This window comes from Pongo pygmaeus, chromosome 17 (genome assembly GCF_028885625.2).
Source record: "Pongo pygmaeus isolate AG05252 chromosome 17, NHGRI_mPonPyg2-v2.0_pri, whole genome shotgun sequence".
NCBI lineage: Eukaryota > Metazoa > Chordata > Mammalia > Primates > Hominidae > Pongo > Pongo pygmaeus.
The window spans coordinates 39,567,277-39,585,000 of NC_072390.2; the positions used below are offsets into that span (position 1 = coordinate 39,567,277).

Here is a 17,724-nt window from a genome sequence, read left to right on the forward strand (position 1 = left end):
CCAAATATAGTCTACTGTCTTGCTTCTGGCACACAGGATGAAGCATTAAGGCACAGGTCTTTGTCCATGTAGCTGCTGAACCTTAAAGACAGGAGGCAGACCCTCCATGCGGTCTGAAGAGGAAGACAGGTGCTACTGTGTAACTTCTAAGGTGCTACGATTGAATCAGCCATAGATGTAGGTCTTCTTTCAGTCTCTGTGTGTTATGGGTAGAGAATGATTCTTTCCTCATAAAACTTTCCTATAGTGAGTATTAAATGGTAAAACACATGTAAATTTGCTTTGATAACCAGAAGATGTGGGGCCAATATATAAGGTTCATGTTCTTATAATTATCTATGATACCATAATTATCACAGATATCTGTGCAGGCAATGATTTTATTAAAGGAAGCCCATCTTTTATGGCTAATAGAGGCCTTTATATTGGCTCATGTTTAAACCAGACTCAAGGCCGAGTTACATGGAAGAGCTGGTCTCATCTCTTGTTGCACCCCAATGTTCTATCTATAGATGGTTAACTGCATTCCTACAGGCAGCACTCTCATTGAGAATGCTATAAATTTTGTATGACATTTCTGTTGCAACCTTTACCTCACTGATTCTTAAGAAGCTGGGGGCCGCAGCTAAAGGGAAGCTATGCCTCACTTTTGGGTGTTCATATCTTGTAGTAGTTCATAATGGGTGCTCATATCTTATTATAGTCCATAATGGACGATGAGACAATGGTGCTCGTGAGACTCTGCCACCTGGGTGAGCAATGATAGCTGATGATGTAAGTCACAGATATCAGATATGCTCTGAGCAGAAAAAATTCTGAGAACCACCCCTCTACAGACACCTTCATCAAAACTTTTATAACAGAGAGCAATAATTATTCTTGTTTTTGGTCTTTTTGCCTATGGATCATGAGCTCTCTGAGATATGCTCAGTATATCTTTGTACCCACAATTAATGAAAGTCCCTGGCTTATATCAGATAATAACTAAATGAGTACAGGTTAATAAAAAGAAACAAGTTAATGGCATTCACAGCAACCTGGATGGAACTGGAGACCATTATTCTCAGTGAAGTAACTCAGGAATGGAAAACCAAACATTGTATGTTCTCACTCATAAGTGGGAACTAACCTATAAGGATGCAAAGGCATAAGAATGATACAATGGACTTTGGGGACTCAGGGGGTAAGGCTGGGAGGTGGGTGAGGGATACAAGACTACAAAATGGGTGCAGTGTATACTGCTTGGGTGATGGGTGCACCCAAATCTCACATATCACCCCTAAAGAACTTACTCATGTAACCAAATACCACCTGTTTCCCCAAAACCTATGGAAATAAAAAATCATAAATAAATAAATAAATAAGTACAGGCTAAAGGAGCAAAGTTGGAGAAGTGATGATGGTTTTGAAACCATGACATATAAGCAGTGTTTGAAGAGACCAGAGGATGTTGATCTTTGAGAAAAACCAAGAAAAGAAGATGTCAGCCACAATAAAATACATGAAGGACTTTATGGTAGAATAAGGACTCTTTTCCATGTGGACTAGTGAATGGAAATTTCAGAAACAGACTCAGAGTATCCTGGGATCCCTTCCTCTCCTTTATCTTTCACATCTATTGGGTCATAACTCCTAAATATTTCTAAATTCCATTTCTTCATTTCCATTCCCATGGTTTTAGTTCTGATCCACCTCTAAATCTCTGGGGCTAGTTTTGTTTCCCCCCATGTGGTCTCTCACCCCTTCAATCCTACTCTCCAGCTGGCTCCAGGTCTTTTTTTTCTTTTTTTTTTTTTTTTGAGACAGAGTCTCGCTCTGTCACCCAGGCTGAAGTACAGTGGTGTGATCACGGCTCACTGCAGCCTCGACCTCCTTGGCTCAAGTGATCCTCCTGCCTCAGCCCCCCAAGTAGCTGGGAAGTGATCCTCCTGCCTTGCCCTCCCAAAGTGCTGGGATTCCAGGTGTGAGCCACCGCACCTAGCCCTGATCCAGGTCTTATGTTGCTCCCCTGACTAAAATCTGTTCAAAGCCTCTTCATTGCCCTAAAAGTAAAACCCAACTTCCTTGGCTTGGAAACAGGGTCTCTGAGTGAGTGTCTCCCTGAATCTTTTAGAACTCCATTCTTTAGACACACTCTTCCTCTGACTCATATCCTTCCTTGGCCCTCCTGGGACTCTGTACTCATCAGTGAAGATTCTGCTCAGAAGTTTCTTTGATAAACCTTCTTTGACCCTCTTAGGCATGTTCATTTAATCACTTCTGGTCATCTTCTAACACCTTGTGACTTAGCAGATTTTAATGATTTATGTTGTTACTGTTATTACCTAGAAGAAAAATAACATTCTGTTTATCTTTGTACCCCCAATGAGATGTTCAGTGAATAAATGATTGACTGACTGAATGGCTCACTCTTTAAGTAGAACTTTGAAGACTGGACCAGGCTCTTTTGGGAGGTGGTGAATCTTTAGGTGTTCAGCTAGTAGTCTGGACTAGACTTTTATCATTTCTTTCAACTCTTTCCCTCTGCAGCCCACTCCCTTGGGGCTTTTCACTTAGCAGTAGGGTAGGAAGGAGTCAGGGCAGGCATCATGCAGAAGTTGAATCTGAGCTTGCTGTTCAGACAAGCAGACTAGTGAGAAACTCAGAGCTCTCTTTCATAGCCCAGGATCCAGGTTTAAATACTAGAAAAGCCCCCCCCCAAAATAAGCTAAGACTGTCAATCAGAGTTAAAGAGGATTTCACTTGAGGATTCATGTTGCACAAATAATGAATGACTTCTGTGAACAAAAGATCTAAGCAAAGTCCAGTCCTTTCTTATGGAACAGGGGTTGGCAGATCTCTTGATGCTGGCTTGAAATGGTTATTTTTTTACATGAGAGAGCATAAGCACTAACATAGCATTCCACTGCCTACACAGATCTCCCAGAGTATTAATGAGGAATGATCCCAAAAGACTGTTTTTATGAACCCTCACTATGGAATCTTTCTACACATTTTTGAAGCCCTAGCCACCCGGAAGATCAGAATACCTTTGTTTAGACATTTATTTAGTGCACTACAAAGGCAATTTAGAAAACTATCCTCTAGGCTGGGGATGGTGGCTCACGCCTGTAATCTCAACACTTTGGGAGGCTCAGGCAGGTGGATCACTTGAGGTCAGGAGTTTGAGACCAGCCTGGCCAAAATGGCAAAACCCTGTCTCTACTAAAAAAACAAAAATTAACCTGGCGTGGCAGCGCACGCCTGTGTTCCCAGCTACTCAGGAGGGTGCCGTAGGAGAATCACTTGAATCTAGGAGGCAGAGGTTGCAGCAAGCTGAGATTGTGCCACTGCACTCCAGCCTGGGTGACAGAGCGAGACTCCGTCTCAAAAAAAAAGAAAAAAGAAAAAAAAGAAAAGAAAAGAAAGCTATCCTCTAGTGATCTCCAAAACTTAATGCCCCTCCCTAAGTGTCTAACCAATTACCAAGGGGTTTTTACTGCCACATAAAATTTAACATTTTTTTAAAAGTTTTGCATCTGGTACAAAGGAAAGGAGACCCTGGAAAATTATGATATTATGTTATGGTAAGCGGAAGAACGCCCGTTCACAGAAAACTCTCTGACTACATACATCTTGAAGTTTTGCAGATAGGTCTGAGATCGGCTACAGGTTTAATTTCATGAGGAATGAATTTAATCTCTTTTTTCTGCTCTTCAGTATTGTCTTCTATTTTGGATACTTCGCTGGCATTAATGAAAACAGTGGAATTACTAGAGATAAACTTAAAATGCAAAAGTTACAGAACTACTGCTTTTCTACAAGAGTCTTGGGGATGGCCATGATGCAATGGAAGTTACTCTTCCTGAAATCTAACCCCAAATACCCCCCAAACACCATAAAATGTATAGATATTTGTCTTAAAACATAAACCCTGTGATCTTTATAAAATAGTTACTGACAAATAGTGAAACAGCTAGGTTTAAGGTTTTAAATGTATATTTTCTAATGGTGCTGATGGCTGTGTTTACTATGTATTTTGGCACATGAAGTACTATTACTAAGTGTATCATAATCCTGTCAGTGTGGAGAATGTTGGTCAGCTAAACTTTCAAGTTGCATATAATTTATACTAATATTTTAAGTAATTCACTTGGTCATGTAAATGGAAATCATGTTATTACAACTCTCTAATAAAAATTCTGTGCTTTCAAATTAAAAATTTATTTCCTACACTGCCTATACACATTTCATCACAAGCAGGATTTATGAAGTTATGGGGAAGCCTGTTCTACCCTACCCCCTCTCCTATTACTTTCTGGTACTGGGATAATGAGAAGCTTGACAACATGGCTTCAGGTTGGAATTAAAAGCCTCAAGCTCGTCCCACTCTGATTTTATGGGGCCTGGCTACTGAGACTTCACAGGGCCTTGCTGAAACGGCCTGTCTACTTCAACTCCACATGGTCCCAGTCTGGCTAGGTCTTTGGATCAAACTCTTCTCGTGTGAATACAGACAGCGTCTGGGAAACTGCGCCGCGGATGTCTCCACAGAGAATCACAGATGCTGTCAGGACCGAACTTCACACTCAAACATTTGATGCATTCTAAAAAGGGATTCAGCCTCAGACTCAAACAGGCAGATGGATCGTCTAACACTTCAAAGGCTTTAGCATGATTGCTTTTTTTTTCTTTTGTCCTATAACCCATTCCTCTTCTCCTCCTTCTCCTCTCCAACATGCCTTTGCACAGTTCTAAAGGAAGCGACAAAGGTTCACCAGTCGTGATATCAAGAACACAACAAAACAAGCACAGATACTTTATCTCCCTCATACAATCCTGAGCATTTCCAGTTCTAATGTCAATGGTTCCAAGAAATCAGGAATAGGGCAAAAGAAGAAGTCACAGAAACAATGACAAGATTAAAGAAGCAATGAGGAAGTGTCAAGTTCTGTGTTCTGTGTCCATTCAGATGGTTTACCGTCTTCCAAATCTGAACCTACTCTGCCCTAATAGTCAATTCCATTAGTAAAATGAGGGTATCCTGGATGGAAAGAATTGTTGATTTCATTCTGGTTCAAGCTATTTGGGGAAAAAAATCCCAAATTCAACATGAACTTTTTCTTAACAGGCTTCATTTCTACAACTATTAAAGCAATTATTAAATTAGAAACATGCTGTGACCCGAAGCTGCTAATCTCTACACCAGTTCTAAAATTGCTACTGCTGTTTCTCCATTAATTAATTACCAAGGTTTATACAAGTTGGTCAACTGACATGAAATGTGGACAAAAAGATTTTCCCCAGAGACATCTCAAAATAGGTGAATACCTGAGTCATTCACCTGGCTCTGATGGGATGGTTCTAAGGAACCATCAGGTAGGGGTGAAGGAAAAGAGGCAAAATAGGAAAAAGTGAACTTCAGAAGTTTAGTCACTCAATCAACAAATTCTTAATATAAGTTGAGGTACCAACCTCATCCCAAGTGCTATGAGGGAGGAAATTTTATTAGCCTTCAATACCCTGAAATTTAATAAAATCACCTATAAATAACTCAAATAATCTACCTGTAAATAACTCAGATCAGATGAGCTAGAAGCTAAAAGGTGATAGAATACACTTTTTGATAAACTCAGAGAAGGGTGAGCTGAACAAGACCTTAGAAATTGTCTAGTACACATCTTCTCTTTAAAAATAAGAGGACTCACGCATTGATGAACACTTAAGTTCTTTCCATAGTTTGGCTATTGTGAATAATGCACAATGAACATGGGAGTGCAGATATCTTTATGAGGTGGTGATTTCATTTTCTTTGGGTATATGTCCAGAAGAGGGATTGCTGGGTCCCATATTACTTCTATTTTTTATTTCTTTAGGAGCATCCATACTGTTTTCTATAATGGTTGCACCAACCTACATTCTCACCAACAGACAAGGGTTTCCTTTTCTCCATACCCTCATCAACATTTGCAATATCTTGTCGTTTAGTAATTGCTATTCTACCAGGTGTGAGGTGATATCTCATAGTGGTTTTGATTTGCATTTCCTTGATTAGTGATGTTGAGCTCTCTTTCCTGTAACTGTTGGCCATTTTTATATCATATTTGGGGAATTTTACTTTAAGTCCTGTCATCTATTCAAGTTCTTTATCCATTTTTTAATTGGGTCATATGTTTTCTTGCTATTGAGTTGTATGAGTTCTTTATTAATCTTGCCTATTGACCCATTCTCTGATATAAAGTTTGCAAATATTTTTTCCCAATCTAGCAATTCCCTTTTCATTTTGTTGATTTTTTCCACAGCAGATTTTTTTCTGCTGTGCATAAGTTTTTTAGTTTGATGTAGCCCTATTTATTTATATTTGTTTTGGTAGCCTAAGGTTTTTAGTGTGATATATTACTAAAGCCAATGTCAAAGAGCTTCTCTCCAATGTTTTCTTCTAGGAATTTTATGGTTTTAGGTCTTACATTTAGGTCTTTTTTCCATTTTGAGTTCATTTTTTGTGTACAGTGTAAGACAAGGGCCCAATTTCATTGTTTTGCAAATGGAAATCTGGTTTTCCCAGTAGCATGTATGGAAAGGCCTATCCTTTCCTCATTGGGTGTTTTTGGTGTCCTTGTCCAAAATTAGTTGTCCATATATGTTTGGATATATGAACAAATGGATAAAGAAACTGTGGTATAAATATATACAATAGAATATTATTCAGCCTTAAAAAAAAGGAGGCGATCGCACCACTGTACTCTGGCCTGGGTGAAAGAGCGAGACTCTGTCTCAAAAAAGAAAAAAAAAAAAAAAAAAGGAGGCAATCCTGCCATTTGTACAACATGGATGAACCAGGAGGACATCGTGCTAAATGAAATAAGCCAGGCACAAAAAGAAAAACATTGAATATTCTCACTTTCATGTGTAATATTAATAAAAGGTTAAATAAAATATATAGAGAATAAAACAGTGGGAAAGATATTAAGTTTAAAGCACATAAAGCAAATACGTAGGAAGAACAAGTCAACAGAGCTAATGTACAACATAAGGACTATAGTTAATGATAGTGTATTGTACTCAGAATATTTGCTAAATGAGGAGATTATAGCTCCTCTTGCCACAGCAGGTGGAAATGGGTAACTATGTGAAATGATATATTTGTTAGGTTTTCCCATTATTATAACTATTTTACCATATGTATTTATCTTATAACATCATGTTCTATACCTTAAATATAGACAATTTTTAAAAATAAGGGGAAATGGACTTGTTTAATGCCACTCAATTAGAATGGCAGAGCCAAACTGAGAGTCCGGTTCCCATCAGCATCCATTTCTATGAACCTCCCACAGTGCCTTTCCTCTAGGTACTTGCATTCTGTGCTGGGGATTTCACCACATAAAGACCTATACATCAACGTTCTCTATTTCAGAAGAAACATTTTCTCATGCTCATTCATCTCTTCAAAGCAGAGATGCAAAATTCACACATGTGCATTTATATTTCAATACACTTTAAAAAGTCTAATGAGCAAAGTAGAAAGACTGGACCTGGTTTAATCCACTGAAATCTTGACTTAAATTTTATACATTACCTATATATATAATCCAGGCAAGAGTATTTTCTTCATCTGATGACTGTTGTAATTTGCAAAGGCTACTAGCACCCCATATATATGTAATTGTTTTTCATATATAGAGGGAAAATGTATATGTCACATTTAAAAATACCTAAGAATGAAAAATATATGTATATTAAACACCACTAAAAAGGTAAATAGCAAATAAAGGGAAAATAGTATTCTGAAAGACAAAACATCTCAGTCTTAAAATGTGAAGAGTTCTTAGAAATCAATATGAAGATGGCAAACTAATTTTTAACGGACATGAGGCATGAATGAGCTCTTGCTAAAATAACAACAAATAGAAATGGCAAAGGTGGCTCATGCCTATAATCCCAGAACTTTAGGAGGCCAAGGTGGGCAGATCACTTGAGGCCAGGAGTTTGAGACCAGCCTGGCCAACATGGCAAAAACCTGTCTCTACTAAAAATAGAAAAATTAGCTGGGCATGGTGACGGGCACCTGTAGTCCCAGCCACCCGGGGGCTGAGGCGGGAGAATCGCTTGAACCTGGGAGGCAGAGGTTGCAGTGAGCCGAGATTGCAGCACTGTCTCCAGCCTGGGCGACAGAATGAGACTCCATCTCACAAAAATAAAAATAAAAAAAAGCAAATAATCAATCTCACTAACAATAAAAAATTGAAAATTAAAATAAGAGATTGTTGCTACATATCTGATGGAGGGTTTTAAAATGTAAAATGTCTGTTTAAAAAAGTCTGTGATTTAGTGTGGTCAGGTTTATGAGGAATGGGTATTGACACACAAAGATAGAGACGTGATTCAGTATAACTTCAGTGATCAGAAATGGGAAAGTTCAAATGAAGAGCACTAAGAATGTTCTTTTATTTTCTTACAGAATTTATCCTAAGGAGATAATCAGAGATAATACTATTAAAAGAACAACACACTGGTAACAATTCAGTATCCAATGCAAACCATGCAAAATGTCTAAGTGGATTGCTTAAGCAAAGATGGGCACAAGTGTGTGAGGGACTGTCTTGCAATCATTAAGGCACATAAAGAAGGAGTCCCTGGGTCTCAGAGGTTTAGAACACAGTCTCTGAACCTCCAACTGCTCAGTTCAAATCCTGCCAACTATTAGCTCTGTGGCCTTGGGGAAGCTACTTAACCTTTTTTTTTTCTTTTTTTTTTTTTTTTAGAGACGGAGTCTTGCACTGTCATCCAGGCTGGAGTGCAATGGTGCTGTCTTGGCTCACTGCAAGCTCTGCCTCCTGGGGTTCTAGTGATTCTCCTGCCTCAGCCTCCAGAGGAGCTGGGATTACAGGTGCCTGCCACCACGCCTGGTTAATTTTTTTGTATTTTTAGTAGAGATGGGGTTTCACTATGTTGGCCAGGCTGGTCTTGAACTCCTGTTGTAATTTGGTGATTCACTTGCCTCGGCCTCCCAAAGTGCTGGGATTACAGGCATGAGCAACCGTGCCCGGCCTACTTAACCTTTTAGTGCTTAGTTTTCTCTAATATAAAATGGGGATAATAGTAGTACCTATCTCATAGAATAGTTGTGGTTTCGTTAAATACTTGATATCTTTGAAGATATTTAATGACAAAGGGATATGTGTATTATGTACTAATTTTGAGGAGGAAAAGCAGAAACCATTTAAAATATTATATTGTATATAGTAAGATCATATATATTTAAAGTATATAGGCATGTGCATGTATATTTGCATAATTTTTTTAAAAGGCTGAAGAAAGAAAAAACTTGAAGAAAATATTCCAAAATGCTACAATGTACAACCTCTAGTTTTACGGTTCTGAGTAATTCATTTTTTAATTAATTTAAATTTTAATTAATTATTCTGCATTTTCCCAATTGGCCATAATCATCAAAAATACAGATTATTCAAAGGAAATACAGGAATAACTTCTCTATGTTGTTATTCTCTGATTTTTAGGGAAGAAATCTTCAAAGGAAAAGGAAACACTATTATCCATGAAACCATGAAAGCATGAAAAGAGACGCTCTGTAAAACAGTTGAGGATGCTAAAGAACACAGGGAAGGAAGAAGAAAAGGAAATGAAATGAGGTAAGAAGAGGGAAAAATACCAGCCAGGTGTGGTGGCTCACACCTGTAATCCCAAGCACTTTCGGAGGCTGAGGCAGGTGGATCACTTGAGGCCAGGATTTCAAGACCAGCCTGGCCAACATGGTGAAACCCCATCTCTACTAAAAATACAAAAAATTAGCCGGTGTGGTGGCGTGCGCCTGTAATCAGAGCTACTCTGGAGGCTGAGGCAGGAAAATCTCTTGAACCCAGAAGGTGGAGGTTGCAGTGAGCCGAGATTACACCACTGCATTCCAGCCTGTGCGACAGAGTGAGACTCCATCTTAAAAAAAAAAAAAAAAAAAAAAAGGTAAAAATACCAAACAAAAAAATGAAAGAAGGAAATATCCAGCAAACATGTAAAGTGTGAGAGGTAAATAAGAATATAAAATCACAGAAGACTGCTTTATCCAAGTCTGCCCATCAGAGTGATTTGCCCGGTCGCCCCCATTCAGAGCATTCTGTACAGTGAAATGTAAAGTGCTGCAGCTTCAGGATATGGTTACAAGAAAATGGTTAATGGTAACTGAGAAGCGATCATTATCGATTAAGTTGTGCTCACTTGGCATGGCAGGGTGTATTCTACAAAGTGAGGTAAACAGTTTCTTCCATGACAATTTTCTCTTTATTTTCTTCACAGTACATTTATTTGCTATGTTGCCCAAAGTTTGGACAACCCCAGCATCCAGGAATATCCTGGGGCAGGGTAGAAAGAAATTGTGATCTAAAGAAAGACATACAGATGTTTAAGTTTTCTGCTATTACTGGCCGAGAAAAGAACCTAAACTGGGGAACACGTAAAAAACAGGAGTGTTGCTTTCTGCAGAGGAGAAATGACTAACACTAACAAAAAGAAATCACAGATTTTTTGGGTTGTAAGATTGATGACTAAATAATGATCACATCTATGGACGATGAGGGAAAGTCCTCCAGCTAGGTACTGATTCAGTGGGTTACTGCAAAATTCAGAGTAGTTTGGTGGTTACACAGTTAATACTTGGGAGAGGAAAGAAGCTGTGAACTTTGATAGGGCTGGACAAAATAAGGGGGCCACTTCAATGTGCCAAATCTAGAAATGTCACATTGGGGTCAACAAAGTTACACTCACTAAGAAAGGCTCAGGATATGTAGCTTTGGACAAGCTACTCAGCATCCTTCGGCCTTGGTGTTCTCAGTGGAACACCAGGATAATAGTACACACGGTTATGCAGGTGGAGTAAATGAGACAATATGTGTCATGCTAAGCTCAGTGCAAGGTATTCTACAAACGACAGCTGCAAATAGCCTAAAAAATGCCAAAATAAAATAATGTGTCATTAGTTTGTAATTATATCAGAAAATTCTTAAGGAAATACTCTGGAAGTTCTAGAGACGGGAAGATGAGGGTATGCAAAGGCACCAGACAACTCACCTGCCAGAACACTCTTCTGGTTCAAGGTGGAATTTTGTTAGGCACAATCTGGATTAGCCATCAGGGGGTTATTTTAGCCGCATGTTTGTTACTACTCTATTCGTCTTTACTGTCAAGGCAACACTAAATGAAAAAGTCATGAAAATGAAATTGGGTAAACTTTTGCCCATCAGAGGATAGAACATTTTACGAGCAGCCACCAGTGCGCTCTGGGAATTTTGCCTGTAGGATGTTGACCTAGATATGTTCCCTGGTGAACTGATGCGTCTCTGTCCCTCTTACCGTCCAGAGGGTGAATGAATAAATGATATACATGTGGCCAAATTCCATACCACGTGATTAATTTGAAGCAAGTGATTAAAGGGCTCTTTTTTGGAATTGGTTGCAAGAGCTAAGACTCACTCATGGATTCTTTCATACACGGACACACTGCACTTATGCACACACACACACACACACATTACACATATACATACACACACATATCACCACTCATTCAGATGAATTTTTGTTTAATATCTTCGTTGTCAGGTTTAGAAGTAAAAGTTCCACAGATAAGTTCACACATATGTGTTCTCTAGGTTTTGTGTTCTTTACAGCACTTTGTATATTCCCGTGGTGAGAAGAAAAACAAATCAAGGTGAGAACTTTTCCTTTGATATTTCCATTGCTTTTTATGTGAAACAAACAAGCCGTATGCCATAATGGGAACGAGAAATGGCATTTGGGGAGGTTGCCAGTTTTTAGGGGGATGTGTGTGTGTACACGTGTGTGTTTTTTCTGTTAAGAGATGCTAGAGTAGATAATTCCAAATAAAATTCAGCAGGTCCTGATGTTAAATTTTGGGCACCAAACTGAATTTAAGGAGAGAAGTCCCAGGCCTCCCTGAGGACCCAGTCTGATACCTCCTGAGGCTCCTGGCTCAGCTGCGGCAAGCTAATAAGGTGACCCTGAAGCAGATGCAGTTGTTAATACAGATGTGGCATGAGACCTCCTGAGGCAGGTCACAGTCATGATAACTCATGGCAATATGCAATATACTCATTATGAAGGCTTGTGACGGGAGCACCTCAAACCAGAGGCCTCCTAGTACGTCACGCTCCCTTTGTCTCCTTCTCCCTCAACGCACCTGATGGAAGGCAGGCTCACTAATAATTTTTCTAAAACACACACATACCACACACACGGTGGTTGGGGGCAGTTTTGTTTGGACACATTTCCTTCGACATGAAGGATTTTAAACTGTTCTAAGGCAATTAAGGTTATTTGGGAAGTACATACAGAAAATCTCATGGAAATCAAGTGTGACAGCTGCTGTGGGTGTCCAGAAAAAGAAATGCCACTTTTTATGGACACAATGGAGGGGAATGGTTGTTGGCAGCTACTTTTAAGGTTCATGATGTGTGGTGAAATGGCCAGTATTGTGAATGAAGGCTGATTGTAAGTAAAATGGTGTGTTTCCTCAATTCTTCCCACTAGTCACAGTCTAAAATAATTATTTGGAGAAGACAGATATAAATGACTAGATTTAATTTCAACTAAAACTCTTTTGAAGACAATGAGCTGATTTGAAATTTACAAAATCACAGAATCTCCTGAATGAATGGAAGACTGCACGTACATCATACACTGATGCATTAACTTTCAAAACTGCTTGCTGGTCATCTGAGTTAATGCAAGAAAGAGCTGACAAATGTAGAGAGAGTAGGTTAAGCACTAAAATGATGTGATTTGTTCCATATTTTCAGACTAACAGGGCACTGCAATCTTTTGCTACTAATATTCTGATTTCTAGCCCAGAAGACAGACAAGCAGGTAGACTTCTGAAATTCCCCAACCACTTCATTAACAATGATGGCGGGTTACAACATGATAAGCAGTAGTTCTTGGGCACATGGGAACTACCTTCTGTGGGATTTTCAAACTTCCTAGTCCTCAGGGGAGTGGAGTACAGGATAGAAAATGTAAGAAAATTTAAATCTCTTCTGTGACTCATGTTTTCCCAAGAGAAACTCCATTGCTGGGTCACTCTTTTAGCTCGCCTGAACCTATTTTCCTTCCTCTGTATGTGATCACGAAGAGAACAATGACTGTGTTCCAACCTGAAATCAAATGTTCAGTGTTACAAATAGTCGTTTCAATGAAGTTAGAATTGATGGAAAAAAAAGGCCTTAACATTCATACGTGGGAGTAACTATCATTCTAAGATACTTGCAAATGAAGACTGCAAAAATAGATAAGGTTCAATCAAACTAAAGATACAAAATAAAGATAAGAATAATAATTGAAGGACATAAAAGCAAGATGAGATTTCAAATTTATTATTATAATGTATGGATATGGAATTCTATAATAATTTTCAGTGTTTTTAAATAACTAGTGCATCACTACATCTATTTCTGCAACACACAAAATTATCATCTAAGTTTACTCATTCAGTTGATTAATCAATCATCCAACAAACTTCTCTTGCATGCCAATACATTTTTAAATGTTTTCTATAAGACATTAGAGATTGTAAAGCAAGTCCAACAGGGCTTGGCCATCAGACCAGACAGTCTGTTATTTGATGTAAAAATGCAGTGAAAATGACTGCCAATGATGCTTCAGTGACAAAATTCATATCCAACTCAGGCATGGATTTGGGGTTGGATGTGGTTCCTGCAAGAATAAATAGCAGTAATTGAAATAAAGTAAAGGAAGTGATCTCTGTGTCTGGAGTATTTTAATCACAGAACAAGACACTTACAATTTAAGCATAATTTTTAAGCTGTATCTTACAGGAGGCATTAGGTTAGATTTTTTTTTTTTGGTCTGTAGTTAACAAGCCCTGTAGGGTTTAATATGCTAAGACTGGATTCACCTAAGCCTTAAAATATGTTCATTATTTAACTATTAATCTAAGATCAACATAAAATGGCACTTGCATATATTTTTCTCCATTGTTCCATCTGTATTTCGCTCTTTCATTTGCAGAGATGCAGGCAAGAAGAGACTATAATTCAGGATTGCATAGCTAGTTAGTAGCTGAATTAGATCTAGAATGCTTGCTTTCTAATCAATGAACCAAGGTTTATATACCTTAGGTCCTACAGCTTTGATTGATTTTAAATTATCAAAGTTAGCATAGTCAATAATATCAGAGGAGAAAACTCAGCATAGTATGATAAATAAAATGGATTCACAGATGTTCTGTGCAATGCAAGTATGGCCTGAATCAAACAGTGCAATCTCAACCACACAGATAACTGTCTTCTTCCAATTCATAATAAACTGATGGCAGTATTTTTTATAACAAAGATGACTCGAAGATTTAAAAGTTGCTGGACACACTAATTAGAATTAAGATTGGCCTGGTTTATATCAAGCCCCTTTTTAGCACCGTGTTATTGGTTTGGTCCGACACCATCCCCTGCAGTGTGTGGAGACAGGCCAGGAGTGTGAGGGCTGCAGAGCAGAGCAGGAAGAAAATCAACTGTGAAATTGGTAATTTTATTGAGTTTCACGGGGGGCTTTGTTGTTAAGACACAATGCAATTGGAACAGAACGCCTGTGGTAACACCATGTACACAGTGCCCATTTCACGGCTAAAGGTAAACTGCCTCTAACCAAAAGTTACACATACACATACATTCCTGCTCAAAAGCATTCTGCCAAGTGAAAAAAAGAAATGGATCTGATGCAGGATGAATTGCTGTGTTGCAGGTATGGGGGCTTTTTGCCAAAAACACAGGTAGAACAGAGTGTGTGGGATGGTAGGTGTGTGTCTTTCCCTCACGACATATCAGAAGGTTCCTTTTCGGAACAGGGCCTGCTGGTTTGGGTTTACAGAAAAGCTGTCCTTTCACTACAAATGATAGGAAGGTCCCAGAAGGAGTATGTGAGAAAGACAGGGGCAGAAGGAGAGGACAGATCGAAATGTAATGCCTGAGCAGCTGAAATCATTTGGTACTCTCAATCCCCCAGGTAAAATAGGAATTAAACATAGCTAACAGGATATTACTCCCAGTTGGAAAAGATCTGCTTGCTGGCAATGTGAAAGTGAAGCTAACAATTGGTATTTGTTCTAGGGTGGTATCCCCCCCACTTCCCTGCCAAATAGCTTGAAGTAGGAATAGTTAAATAAAGTATGCTGGTTAACTGTGTAAATACTCCTGCAGCTTCTGTGCCTTGCAGGGCTGTCCCCAGAGTGGGTTAACTTGCTTTCAGATGGAAGCATGTCTAAAGATGTCCAAGCAGTCATGACAGGGCAGGAGAGCCAACCCCAATAGATGAGGTTAAGTGGTGGTCAAAGATGGAACACCTTCATTTTGCAAGAAGAAAGCCTGTACATGAAACACTTCCTCCCAGGCCAGCACCTGAGTCCAAACAGCAAGCTACCATTTCAAGAAGGTTTCATATTTATCATGCATTTTGACCACATTTTTGCATGGAAAGAAACTAGGAAGATCAAAGTAGTCCTGTGTGTTATTATCAGTTTAATTTAAACTGCATGTGGGTATAGCAATGCTATCCTTTCCTATTTGGGCGCATATCTCAGGAGATTTTTGCCCTCGCTCTGGGACTAAGTTGTCACGGTTGGCTTCTCCCCATACAAGGGAAGCATTTGGGTCAGACTATGTGTGAAAAAGGAAGGAAAAGGTGGTTAGAGTGCCAGGAGATCACACTGCTGCCCCTCCCTGGGCACCCCCAGGAGGGGGGCACTCAATTCACTATTCATGCTGAAAGTGACAGAAGATGACCAGCTGGCATTTTTTACTCTTATTTGTTTTTGTGTAATCAGAATAATAGTTATACCCACTGGCGCAGTATAAATGCAATACACCTGGATAGGTCTGCCCCTCCAGAATATAGAGGAAGGGGTATTAATTCATTTTCAGTAGAGATAATAATGAACACCGATGTCGTGCTCTTTCCGAAAGATATGACTTTTGTGTTCGTGTGTGGCTAAGTATGTCAGAGCATCTGTACATACCAGTTTCTCTTTCAAACACACATTTTAAACTGAAGCACTCTTTTAACCCCGTATGGTTTTGCAGTTGTACTGTATTCTATGCTTCTTTTCTTTTTCAAAATGCAATTAATATGGTTGTGTGTTAAATGATTCAGTGAAAGTAAATCTTTTATATTCAGGTAAGCAATTCAGCCTTGTAAGGTTTTATGGGAATTAGATTTTTTTGAAGTCTGGGTTGAGCATGCCCATAACTCTGACAGAGCCCTGCAGGCTCTTGTCTTCACCTTCAAATCATAAGACAGAGAAATCAAGCTCCCTCTGTGCTCTCAATTATACCAAAAAACACGGAGCAGAAGTCTTCAGTAATTCAATCCCTGTGGAAGCTTCTTCACACTGTTTGCGCTGTTGGAACTGCTGACAGCAGCAATCCCACCGTCCCCCGGTAGACTGTCAAAGTTCCTCATACAGTGTGAGCGGCTCTGTTCTGTCCCACAGCTCCTTCTCCAGAGACCTCAGAGCACATGCATGACTTTTGATGCTTGCTTGATACAGTGGCCAAGAGGCCAAAAAACATCACAATGAGAGTTCTCATACTCCTACAAGGTGCTTTGTACTCAAAGTAATAAGTTCTGTGGCTACATGTGGGCCTGAGTTGGTGTAATTTAATCACAAGTACAGCTGCATAAACACTGTACTAAGGAATGTCTGCCTGCAATTGGATTCTTTCTTTGAAAACACACTGTAGAAAATTCCTGAGTGCCATTTTCCATATGGTTAATGAGCAAATGTATCATGACCAGCTTTTAAACGTAATTTGAATTTATGAGTTGCACCGATTCTAGCACATGTGCATAAGAAATCACACATACCCTGGGCTCTTCCTTATCAGGCAACACCATTTCATCGTTTTCTGCCAAACAACACCAAAAAGAACCACTCTGTGTGTTTAATTGGCTTAAATCATCAGTTACAGCCTACAGCCAATATTTCCAGAAACCACCAACCGCTTCTAGTCTCTCCTCTCAAAAAGTCTTAAAGGTAGGTTAGTCCACATATAACACAAAAGTGCTATCCATTTTTTAAAGTTTTCCTTTATAAATACAGATTTGAAAAAAATCTTTAAAACTCACTTTCTTAACACAATCTCTGCTGTTCCATCACATTCAAGTTTTTTTACTCTTTTTAGTGACATAAAAGACATGGGGTAGAGATTTTTCTAGAAATCAAAACTGTTGCTATATACTTCATTCTCCACCCTTTGACTGTAGCTCAAGTGGGAAGCATAAACTGAATGAATTGCTATCATGATATTCAAAATTCCAAAGTAGCTGAGTAAATTTGAAATTCACTAGATAAATAGAATTTGCCTCAATGTGTGGGCTGAAGTTAATTGGATTTTTTAAACAAGATTCTTGTTATCATTTTGCCATAGGATATATTTCTGGTTCTAGATCATTATGCCTGCACATTAAAAAGATTGCAAATCATTATTTTTAAAGAAGAGATAAAGACACATATGCACACATTACCCACTGACGTAATAGAAATACGCTTCAGTATATTGTATACTGTCAATCTTTCTTCTTTCTGTTGTTTGTAGACTTTTAATACAAAAACATAATTCAAATCTTTTCCTATGTAGGAACATAGCTGCTTCTGCCTGTAATCCCCTAAATCATGCCACAAACATTCATGTTTCCGTTAAGATG

At 38.8% G+C, this 17,724-nt stretch overlaps 1 protein-coding gene and 1 long non-coding RNA gene across 9 annotated transcripts in view; one reads left to right on the plus strand and one right to left on the minus strand.

The window, feature by feature from the left end:
* The window catches only part of ZNF521 (zinc finger protein 521), a 298,052-nt gene that overhangs the window by 95,165 nt on the left and 185,163 nt on the right, over positions 1-17,724 (minus strand). The window lies entirely within an intron of this gene.
* The window catches only part of LOC129019050 (uncharacterized), a 43,759-nt gene that overhangs the window by 5,833 nt on the left and 20,202 nt on the right, over positions 1-17,724 (plus strand). Inside the window, exon 2 of the long non-coding RNA XR_008495491.2 lies at positions 9,501-9,632. This is a non-coding gene — a long non-coding RNA (uncharacterized LOC129019050). The remainder of the gene's footprint in view (positions 1-9,500; positions 9,633-17,724) is intronic.